This window comes from Rhinolophus ferrumequinum (genome assembly GCF_004115265.2).
Source record: "Rhinolophus ferrumequinum isolate MPI-CBG mRhiFer1 chromosome 15 unlocalized genomic scaffold, mRhiFer1_v1.p scaffold_54_arrow_ctg1_1, whole genome shotgun sequence".
In the NCBI taxonomy this organism is placed as follows: domain Eukaryota; kingdom Metazoa; phylum Chordata; class Mammalia; order Chiroptera; family Rhinolophidae; genus Rhinolophus; species Rhinolophus ferrumequinum.
Window position 1 is genome coordinate 2364367 of NW_022680357.1, and position 9596 is coordinate 2373962.

General features: G+C 59.8%; 1 long non-coding RNA gene across 1 annotated transcript; it reads left to right on the plus strand.

Moving 5' to 3' along the window:
* The first annotated feature begins 326 nt into the window (after positions 1 to 326).
* LOC117019615 (uncharacterized) lies at positions 327 to 6185 on the plus strand. The gene is made up of 3 exons (XR_004422531.1): positions 327 to 2982; positions 4432 to 4522; positions 4811 to 6185. It is a non-coding gene; the product is annotated as an uncharacterized LOC117019615 (long non-coding RNA).
* The last annotated feature ends 3411 nt before the right edge of the window (positions 6186 to 9596 follow it).

Sequence of the window (9596 nt, forward strand, 5' to 3'; positions counted from 1 at the left end):
CGGGGCTAGAGCACATGGTCGAGGTCGAGAGCGTGGGGGAGGGGCCGAGGGCGCGGGGCGGGGCCGAGAGTGTGGGACCCGGGCCGAGAATGCAAGAGGGACCCGAAGCGCCTGGAAGGGCTAAGAGCATGGGGGTGGAGCCTCCAACGTGGGAGCGGAGCCTAGGACGTGGAGGCGGGGCCTGGGCGTAGGGGTGGGCCCTGAGTTTTGAGGCGGGGCCAAAAGCGTCCAGGCCGACCTGGAACGTGAGGCGGAGCCGGAATGGGAGTGGGCGGGGTTATATATGCTAATATGACGGGGCCGTGAGCGGGGAGTGGAGCAAGGACGCTGTCTTGAGGGGACTCGGGAGGGGGCGTTGGGAAACTGCGCATGTCCCTCTGGACTGTGGAGTCCAGGGTAGTGGCGTCGGGGAGACGCCCCCGCGAGGGTCCCTGAAGAACTGTAGTCACCAAGGAGGCTTGGACCAGTGCGCCAAGTGGACGACCGTCCCCCAATGTGGTGGACACCGCTGGGTGCATGCCCTGTTGCCGCCCTTTTCTGCTGCCCACGCTGGTGTCCACCAGCTTAGGGCTTCCGAGGTCGGCACCCACAGGCCCGGCCCGCGCCCGGGTGGGCAAGGTGCCCAGAGGGACTGCAGATCTAGGGGCTGGCTGGCCCTGGACAGGAAGACCCGCAGCAGGATGGCCACCAACTTCCCAGGACACTGAAAGAAGCAGACGTCCAGGAGTTGGGCACTTTGGAAGGCAGAGGTAGGCTGACCAGGAACTGAGCCCCTGGTGATATTTAGCCTGTCTCCCCCTTCTCCCTGCCCACTGCTCCCCAGCTGGCCAGGACCCTGAAAAGGTGGTCTGGGGCTACACCCTCCCTGAGTGCCCAGGCAGTCTGGACTCAGACAGGGCCAGGGCACACAGTAGGCAGGAGGCATCCAACAAATATGGCAGGAGCCCCAACCTCTAAAGAGCTGTGGGCTGCGACTGGCTGAGGCCCTACCCAGGCTGGGCCCACCTGCCTCCATTTCTCCCAGGCACCATCCAGGGTCTGGACAAGGGCTCCCTTTCCCACCAATGACTGTGAGTCCCACATGCCCACACCGTCCTGAGAGCAAGAGCTTTTAGGTGACCCGATCCCTGCACCTACCACCTTTTATCCCCCTCACTGTCACGAGGCAGCCCTTGCCTGACCTGCAAGCATAGCTGGCCAACTCTGTTGCAAGCCCACCACCAACCCCTCCCCAAGGGAAGGATTGTCAATACCAGGAATTGATTAATGTCCCTAAAGAATTGCTTCTGCCACCAGTCACAACCACCCAGGACTCTATCCTCTGCACAGCATTGCTGGGCCTGGCACCTGGAGAAATGCTTCTGGCAGCCCCTAAGGGACAGCCATGCCCCCATTCTACAGACAAGGAAGCTACCACTGAGGCCCATAGAAACCTGCTCCACCGCCTCCTATCCCAGGGCTCCCCAACACCTCATCCATCCACACCTTCCCCAGCAGCCTGCTCTCTGGTATCCACAGTCTTTCAGGGCCCTTCTCTGCTGGTGTCTCCACCATGCCACCCTCCTCTGGGTGTGTCTGGTCAGTTGCCCACTTCATGTGTCCACCATGCTGCCCCTGGAAGCCCCCCAGGTCACCTCTAATGTCACATCTCCCGTACACTGCTCACCCTTGCTGCCCACCCTCATCCTACATGGCTCCCAGGCAGGGCTAGAAGTCCCAGCTTGGGCTTTCTTTGACCCACCAGCCAACGTCCCACCCAGGAGCCCACCAGTGGTACCAGCCTCTCCCAGGGCTCAGCATAGCACCCAGTGCCCAGGATTTTGTAGGAAAGGGGAACAGTGAGAGATAAGGGCCACTAGAAGCATCTCAGCCTGCCAAGGGCCCAGGCCACCTCCTAGGGTCACCATACCTAGGGTCAGGCTAGGCAGGGGTTGGGGCTGTAGGTGAAGACAGCACACCACAGAAATTGCACTTCTGAACCCACACTGGCCCCACTAGGGTCCTGGAGGCAGGTGTCACACTCATCTCAGTCCAGCCAGGATGGCGGATGGCCCCAGGCCCCAGAGTGCTGGGCACAGGAGATGCCCCTGCAGCCCTTCCCCTCCCCTGTTTAGCTTCAGAGGCTTAGAGGAGACAGAGTGGGTGGCCTTCATGGCACAGCAGAGTCTCTGTGGGGTTTGGGAGTCCTGGGTGGCCTGGACATTGGCCTTCAGGCTGCCACCCCTCTCCCAGAAAGGGGCCCCCAACGCTTGCCTTGGTTCTGCAGAGCTGTTGCTGCGGCCAGGCCAGGCTCCTGGGGTTGTGTCCATGTCTATCCTCCTCCTGGCCCATGGTGGCAGGTGTCCCCAGGCCCTGGTACCAGAACAGGGTCCTCGGGCCTCCGGCTCCTCGGGGCCCCCGCCCTGCAGGAACAGGAAGGGAGTCAGAAAGCCTGGAGGAAATTCAACAGCCCTCTATGGTGGGTTATGGCTGTGGGCACGGACAGGAGATTGTCTGAGCTGGGTGGGCATGGGGGCAGATCAGGGGAGGAAGCTCTGGGAAAACTCTGAACGAGGGAGGTAGGGAGGGCAGCCCTGGGACCTGCAATGGAGCAGTGATGACCTGGCAGGGGGACTGCATCAGCCACCCAGAGCTGAGAGGAGACACAACTGCAGGAGCCTCACTTCTGAACAGCTGAACTCCATGGCGGAGCACCCCCTTTGCCTTCCAGAGGTCCGCTAAAATGAACCCCCCTTCCCTGGGAGCAGAAGTTTGCCACTAGAGGCTTTGATTTGATTAACTGAAGATGACATTTTTTCAGGCTTTCCAGGAACTACACGAAACACTTAGGAGTAGAAATGACATTATTTTCTGCGATTTAGACAGACAGGGAATACTGTGAAATAAAGTGAGCTTTGAAGCCTTACAGGTGTTCGTGCACTTGGCTGAGGAAGACAGCTTCTAAAAAGGGTTCCAAAGTCATCACCCAGATGCACCAAGAAGGTATGTTGAGGCATTTGGGGCATGGACCGATGCAGGAGGGTGAAAACTGGCAGCAGAGGACTAGCTGCAGAGATGGGACACTGTGAAGGTCCCCATCCTCCTCCTGGGACGAAAGGACAGGAGGAAGCGTATTGATTCAGGCTTCCAGAGGAAGACGGGAGACTCAGAATGAGCCCCCTCCAGGCACTCCATTTCCTGCCCGCTTTGCCCAGTCCCCAGGTGAGGGGGTGGGGATGAGCAGGCAGGTAGAGAGCCTTGGCTCTTCCAGTTCTGAGGGGAGAGGAATGGACTTCCCTTTGGAGGAGAAGCCCCAGCCACACTGGCCAGCCACCTTCCTGACCACCAGCCCAGCCCCGGGCTCCATCTCTCCTCCCTGGGTGTGTGCTTTTCCATCAGTTTTGAGCTCAGCAGGGAGGACCAGGTGTTGTCTGGGCCCAACAGAGGACATGGAGCCATTGCACCAAGGTGTCAAGATGTAACACCAAGGAGAGAAGCTAAGAGCCCACACACAGAGGGTACCCATTTTTATGACTATAGAACGTGTGCAAAGAAAGGCAAGAGGACTCAAGAACTATCCCAGGGCATTGATACCAGGTTATGGCTGGAGAGCAGAATTAGGAATGGAGTCCATTCTCTTCCATATACACTCAGGAAGAAGTTCTGTGTGAAATCACTATTACGATCACATGGAAACCACAAAGTTCTGCAGCAGGCACCACCTTGCAATCAGTGGTCAGAGCAAGACCAGCAGGGGTGAGGACCCTGTAGGAAGGGACAGAGATGACCCATTGGGCAGTAGTGGGCAGGGTGGCAGATCATCCTGTGACTGCTGCAGTTGCCCCAAGTCAGGTCCCAGGACCAGCGAGAAGGTGCTGCCTTGAGCTTCCTGGGCTGACTCCGGGCTGGGGTCCCCGAGCCTCTTTTCTCCTGTGTTTAGCTCCTCGCTCCCTTCACACCGGTGGGCAGGTGTGTTGTCCACGCTGGCACTTTGCATCCCTCTTGCTGTGTGGAGTTTTCTCACCAGCCCTTCCGCTGAAAATGCCCGAGGCAGACTCCCCAGGAGTGATGCTGGCCCCCACACCAAGATAGGGAGTTAGGGGTACAGGAACAGGGGCTTTGCCTCAAACAAGCTGGTTCCAGTGTCAGCTGTGTCCACTGCTGCTTGCATGATATGTCCCCTTCTAACCCTGCTGCTATTGTTGCCCTGTCCTAATGGTCCCTGCTCATCCTATGTCCCCTGCACCAGGAGACCTGACACAGCCCCCTACACCCCTGCTGGCCCCCATGAGTCAAGGGTCACAGCCCAAGGCCAAGAGAAAAGTAGTGGCATGGCAGCAGGATGGTGGGTACCATGGGTAGCACCTTCCAGCTCAGGGTGCTCTCCACTTACCCGCACCCCCCAACTCGGGTCTCGCCCTCAGTGCCCTGAGAGAGATCCTGTCATTCTAGGCTGAGGGGCACAGCTGGGACATCTTCCTGCACTGCCTTTCTGGAGGCCTCTGACCCCAGGGATGTATTCAGGGGTCCAGAAGATGGTCAGGTAGGCCCAGGGCTGGAGGGTGTGTGTTGAGGGTTCGAGGTCCCCACGACCACAGAGGCCTGGGACGGAGGAGGAGAGAATAGCCTGCCTACCACCAACCCAGTGCCGCCCAACTTGGGAGCCTGAGGGACGTCGGTGGTGTGGCCAGGGGTGGCCAAGACCCTGCCTCCCTGGACACGTGACCTTCTGCCTGTGCCTTGGGCCAGCCGGTGGCTCTGGGGCAAGGCAGCCATCTCTTTGAGCTTCCTTGGCAAAATGAAGGTCCTAACCTGGCCCCACTGGCCCTAGAGGTCCGTGTGTGACCCTCCATGAATGGGCCCTGGCCATGGGCTGTGGGACCCACCGCCAGGTCAAGTGTCTCAGACATCAGCAGAAGGAAGGGCTGCCGGCCTCCCCCGATCCCAGCGCCATTTTCCCAGGAATGGTGATGTCTGAGTGGACGGGCCACGTGCCTGAGGGGCCTGGCCAGACTTCTGGAAGCAGCAGGTGAAGTCCCTCCTTCCCAGGTGGTCGTGGGTCACTTCCCCCTCTGGTCTCGGGCATACCTCCCCTCCTGCCATACTGACTCTCCCCCTGGGGGGACTTTCCCCTTTGTCCTCGCTGTTCCCTCACCTGAAATGCCCTTCCCCACCCGGACCACTCCGTCCCCAAAGGTTTCTCCCAGTGCTGGGAGCTCTTGTGCCCCTCTGCAGGTTTTCTTTTCCCCTCCACCTGATACACCTCATTCAGTCCCGCCCCCTCCCGCCACAAGCCTGCACAGGCCCAGGGACCAGGGGCAAGCCCTGGAGCTGGGAGCTAGGAGACTTCAGGATGGGAGGCAGGCCAGCTGCCCTCACCCACAGCCCACTCCCTCCAGGTCAGCCTCCGGGAGCTCCTGGCCCCTCCGCCACCCGCCCTGCACTTCGCTGTCCTACGATGTCTCTTTCCGCTGCCTAGGAGCCCTGCGGCTGCTGCGGCCAAGTTATAAGTATGTGATTATGTATGCTGGGGTCCCCCGAGCCCCTTTGTTGCTGCAGAATCTGTCCTGGCAAACAAAAGTGCACTGGATTAGCCACAGTGGATTAAAAGATTTGCTTCTCAGAGTTTACCTAATAACCTAACAATTGTGCCGACGGAGGCTTTGAACCTCTGGACACGCTCGCCGGGCCATCTGGGAGCTCTTGGCCTCTGCGGGCGGCGGGATGGTGGTTGGGATGATTAGGGGCAGCCACTGCCGGCCCTCACACCTGGCTCTGCTGAGGCTGTGCGTACGCTCTTGGCTCCTGCAAGACCCATCTGGGCTGAACTTGGGGACCGGACCAGACTCCAGGAGAAGAAGGTGGAAGCCCCGGTGGGGCAAGGCCCAGCCAGGACCGCCTTCTAGAGGGTCCACTGCCTGAGGCCAGGTGTGGGTGGTACGGACCAGGCCTCGTCTGCACCCAGCCTGATCCCCCAGGCACGTCCACACGTCCGTATGGCAGCGAGGACAGAGGCAACATGGAGGGTAGCCATGGCGGGCAGGTGGCACGCTGGGCTTCGCCACGCCGCGGCACACGGCCCCACTGCCATTGCCCCACCGTGCACGTACACACACACACACACACACACACACACACACAAGCGTGTCCCTCTTTGATCTCCAAAGGACACTCCATTTACAAGCTCTTAATCGCAGCTGTCTTTTCGGGGCCTGTCCTCTGAAGTCCCGAGTAATGGGATTTGGTGCCTCTGATCCATCTTGGGCTGGCTGCTCCCCATTATAGGTGGACATTTTTTTCCCCTTTTTTCGCTTCTGTTTTCCTTTTATTTTCTTCTCGATAAAATGCTCCTTAAAGCGCACTGACTTGACATGGCTTGTTGCCTAGCCCTGGGAGTGGTGGCTGGGAGAGGGGCCGGTGGCCGGTGGCCATTATGCCGAGGGCCCAGCCAGTTGGGGGTCTTTGATGCCGCCTCCATGTGAAATCTGACGTGAAAGACCTACGAGAGCGATTTTCAGGACCACGGTGCGGTGGATTCATTCTGCCTCGTGCTGCTTCCTTTGTCTCTCTTCGCATGACCCTTCCTTGGGACACTGGGGGAGAGGGACCGAGGGTAAGGGTGCGAGTGGGTGTGTGTGTGCGTGTACGTGTGTGTGTGAGGGTGCAGAGGGCAGGGTGGGCTGAGGGCAGGGCCTCGGCCACAAGAACAAAGGGCAGCAGGGAGCACATCCACCTGTCCGCCTGTCCATCCGTCTGTCTGTCCGCCCGGCTTACCTCACCTGCCTGGCTCCGTGTGCCTGTTCGCGCCCCACCATCCCGCGGTCCGCCATGATGGGCTTGGCCGTCTGTCTGAGCACTTTCAGCCACTCCAGGAAGCGGGTCCCTGCTCTTGGCCACTGTGTGGCTGGGAGGAAGAAGCGTGACTCTAGGCTGCAGCTCGGGCTCCCACCGCCGATTGGCTGAGGCAGGGACCAGATGACGGCCTCAGAACCCTATGGTAGCCATGGCAACCAGCCCCTTTAGACACCGCCACCCCTAAGCCACTCCTGACAGCGAGGGAGAAGGCGGTGCCGCCGGTGGGCCCACGCCAGGGTCCCCTCTGAGGGTTGGGTCAGGCATGACTGGATGGTGGCTGTTCCTGCACCAGCTGTTAAGTGTTTTCGCGTGTGTGTGTTTCATGCATGTCCAGTGTGAAGGGTCCCTGTCCCTCTCTTGGGACATGTCCCAGGCCGCTCTATACCCTGCCGGACCCCGTGGTAAAGGCAGGAACGGGGTCCTTGCAGCCCCTGCTGAGAGGACTTCAGGTCAGGCTTGCCCCAGGGCCTGAAGGCCAGGCCCAGTCTCGTGAGAAAATAATGGATGAGGGCAGTGGGAGGGAGAGCAGGGGGAACTCTCACCCTCAGGTGGGCAGAGCCAAGTTCTTGATCCACCTCAGACCCTGAAGGGCCTGCCAGCTCTATCTCTGCCTGCCAACCCCTCCTCCACACTCTCATTAGTCTGTTGCAAACACAAACACGTTCACACAGTCCCCTATCGAGAGCCTTCAGAAGCCCCAGCACGGCTCTGTTGCTCACAGACCTTGTGTCTCCAGCCACAGGACTCTGGGACTTCAGCGATAAGCCGCTACTCTCTGACCCTATGGAAACTGGCCACATACCCATGACCTTGGCCTATGTCCCCAGGGTCTGTCAGCATGAGCCCCTTGGTGCGTGAGGCCTTCCCAGACGTCGCGAGACCAGCACTTCTGAGCGAGTGCAGGATGCAACATGACCCCTGGGGATTGCAGGGCATCGAGCATCCCAGAACCGTCCTCACCCCATCTCTGTGACAGCCCCTGGCCTGTCCAAATGCTCCTGGGATGAGTACCACCTGGTGAAGGCCCCCATGATGGCCACCTGAGAGCCCCAGGATACATCCCACTTCCTGGCCCACACCCATCCCACACCTGCTGAACAGAAGGTTGCATAAGGAACAGCTGTGAGCCTTGAGACCCTGGACAGAGGCCAGGGCTGAGGCGGGCCCCTGGGGGCCCAGAGGCTGCTGAGGCAGCCACTGCCAAAGCCAGAGGGACTCTGGACCTGGCGGGAGCCTGGAACACAGGTCAACAGGGGTTGCACATCCAAGGGAATAGGCTCAGGGCAGGCCAGGCTGGACCCAGAGCCACAGGGCAGAGGCTGCTTGAGCTAGCCCCTGAACTTGCTCTCCCACTTCCTACTGGCCCCACTGCCCAATCACTGAATTGAATTTCTAGCTGCAAGAACCTCCTCTGCTGTGTGGGTCGCCACCAGCAGACAGGTCTTGTTCAGCGGTAGGGTGTGGGTTGGCACAGGCCTGGGTTCGCTGAGGGTGGTAAAAGGTCCAGGGCGTGGAGCTCCATTCTGTGGGTGAGGGTGAGCTGGAGAGGGTTCTGGTGTGCTGTGGGGCTGAGGCTGCTGAGGGGGTTCACCTGGCCCAGGGCTCCTGCTCGGGGGCTGTTGGTGGGAGTGAGAGGGGTTCAAGGGAGCCTGGAGCTAGCAGAAAGTTCAAACGGGGAGGCAATGGATGGTGAAGGTGAAGATGGAAGAGAAGGGCCAATCGTGCACGTGGGTGGGCCTCACAGCAGCTCCTCTGTGCTCCCAGCACCCTGAAGGGGCCCAGGGCGGGGGCGAAGATGCTCAGGTCTCACCTGCTCTCTCCACGCCTGCCACTGTGCAGCCAGTGCACACCTGAGCAGGACTCAGGTGACAGCCTCAGGGTGAGGAGTTGGGCACAGAGCCCTGGAGTGGGCCCTGCCCTTTCTAGGACTGGACACCAGAATGAGACTGGACATAACAGGGCCCCACACTTATCAGAGGCATCCACTGCTCCAGTTCCAAGGTCCCCACCGAGTCCACAGCCACAGTGATGGTCCACCCTGCGTCCACGGCCCAGGCACGGCCCTTGACACTGAAGCTTTGGGCTCTGCTGTCATGTAAATACATAGGCTCAGCCACTCTCTGGGACACACAGCGTGGGGAGGGGGGGAGGCTTGCCTGAGGGCTTGGGAGGATCCCACCCAGCTGGTGCAGGGCAGGTCTGGCTTCTGCAGGCTTCATCTTGGTCAGCACAAAAGATCCCCCGATTCAGGGGCCTGACGGGCTGCAGGGCGTCATCGAGGGGATACTGGAGGCTCTCCAAAAGAGGCACATCAACAGACTGGCAGAGGTGTGGTTGATTAGGGGAAGAAATGAGGAAGGCAGCTCAGGCAGCCGGACCAGGGCCTGGAGCAGGGAACACATGGAGGACGGGGACATGTGGCCAGATGGGCTCCCACAGCTCAGCTCCTGGTTCCATGCGTGGCATGTGAAATCATCCAGTCTGTGTTCCCCTCCCCACGCCTACCTCCTGGAAGATCCAGCCTGCCAGGAGCCTGTCCCAGACCTGGGTTATTGTTTTATTTGGGGGGTGTGTGTCATTCACTGAAGGCTCCTTAACCTTTACTGAATAGAGGATATTTTTGAGAATTTGAGTGAACAAACTGAAGCCGCCTTCCTCCAAAAAAGGGCTCATGTTTCTGAGATGCAGGGCCAAGGCCACACTCAGACTCACACCTCAGTCCAACCTCAGGTTACAGGGAAGTGAGTGACCTACTGAAGCCA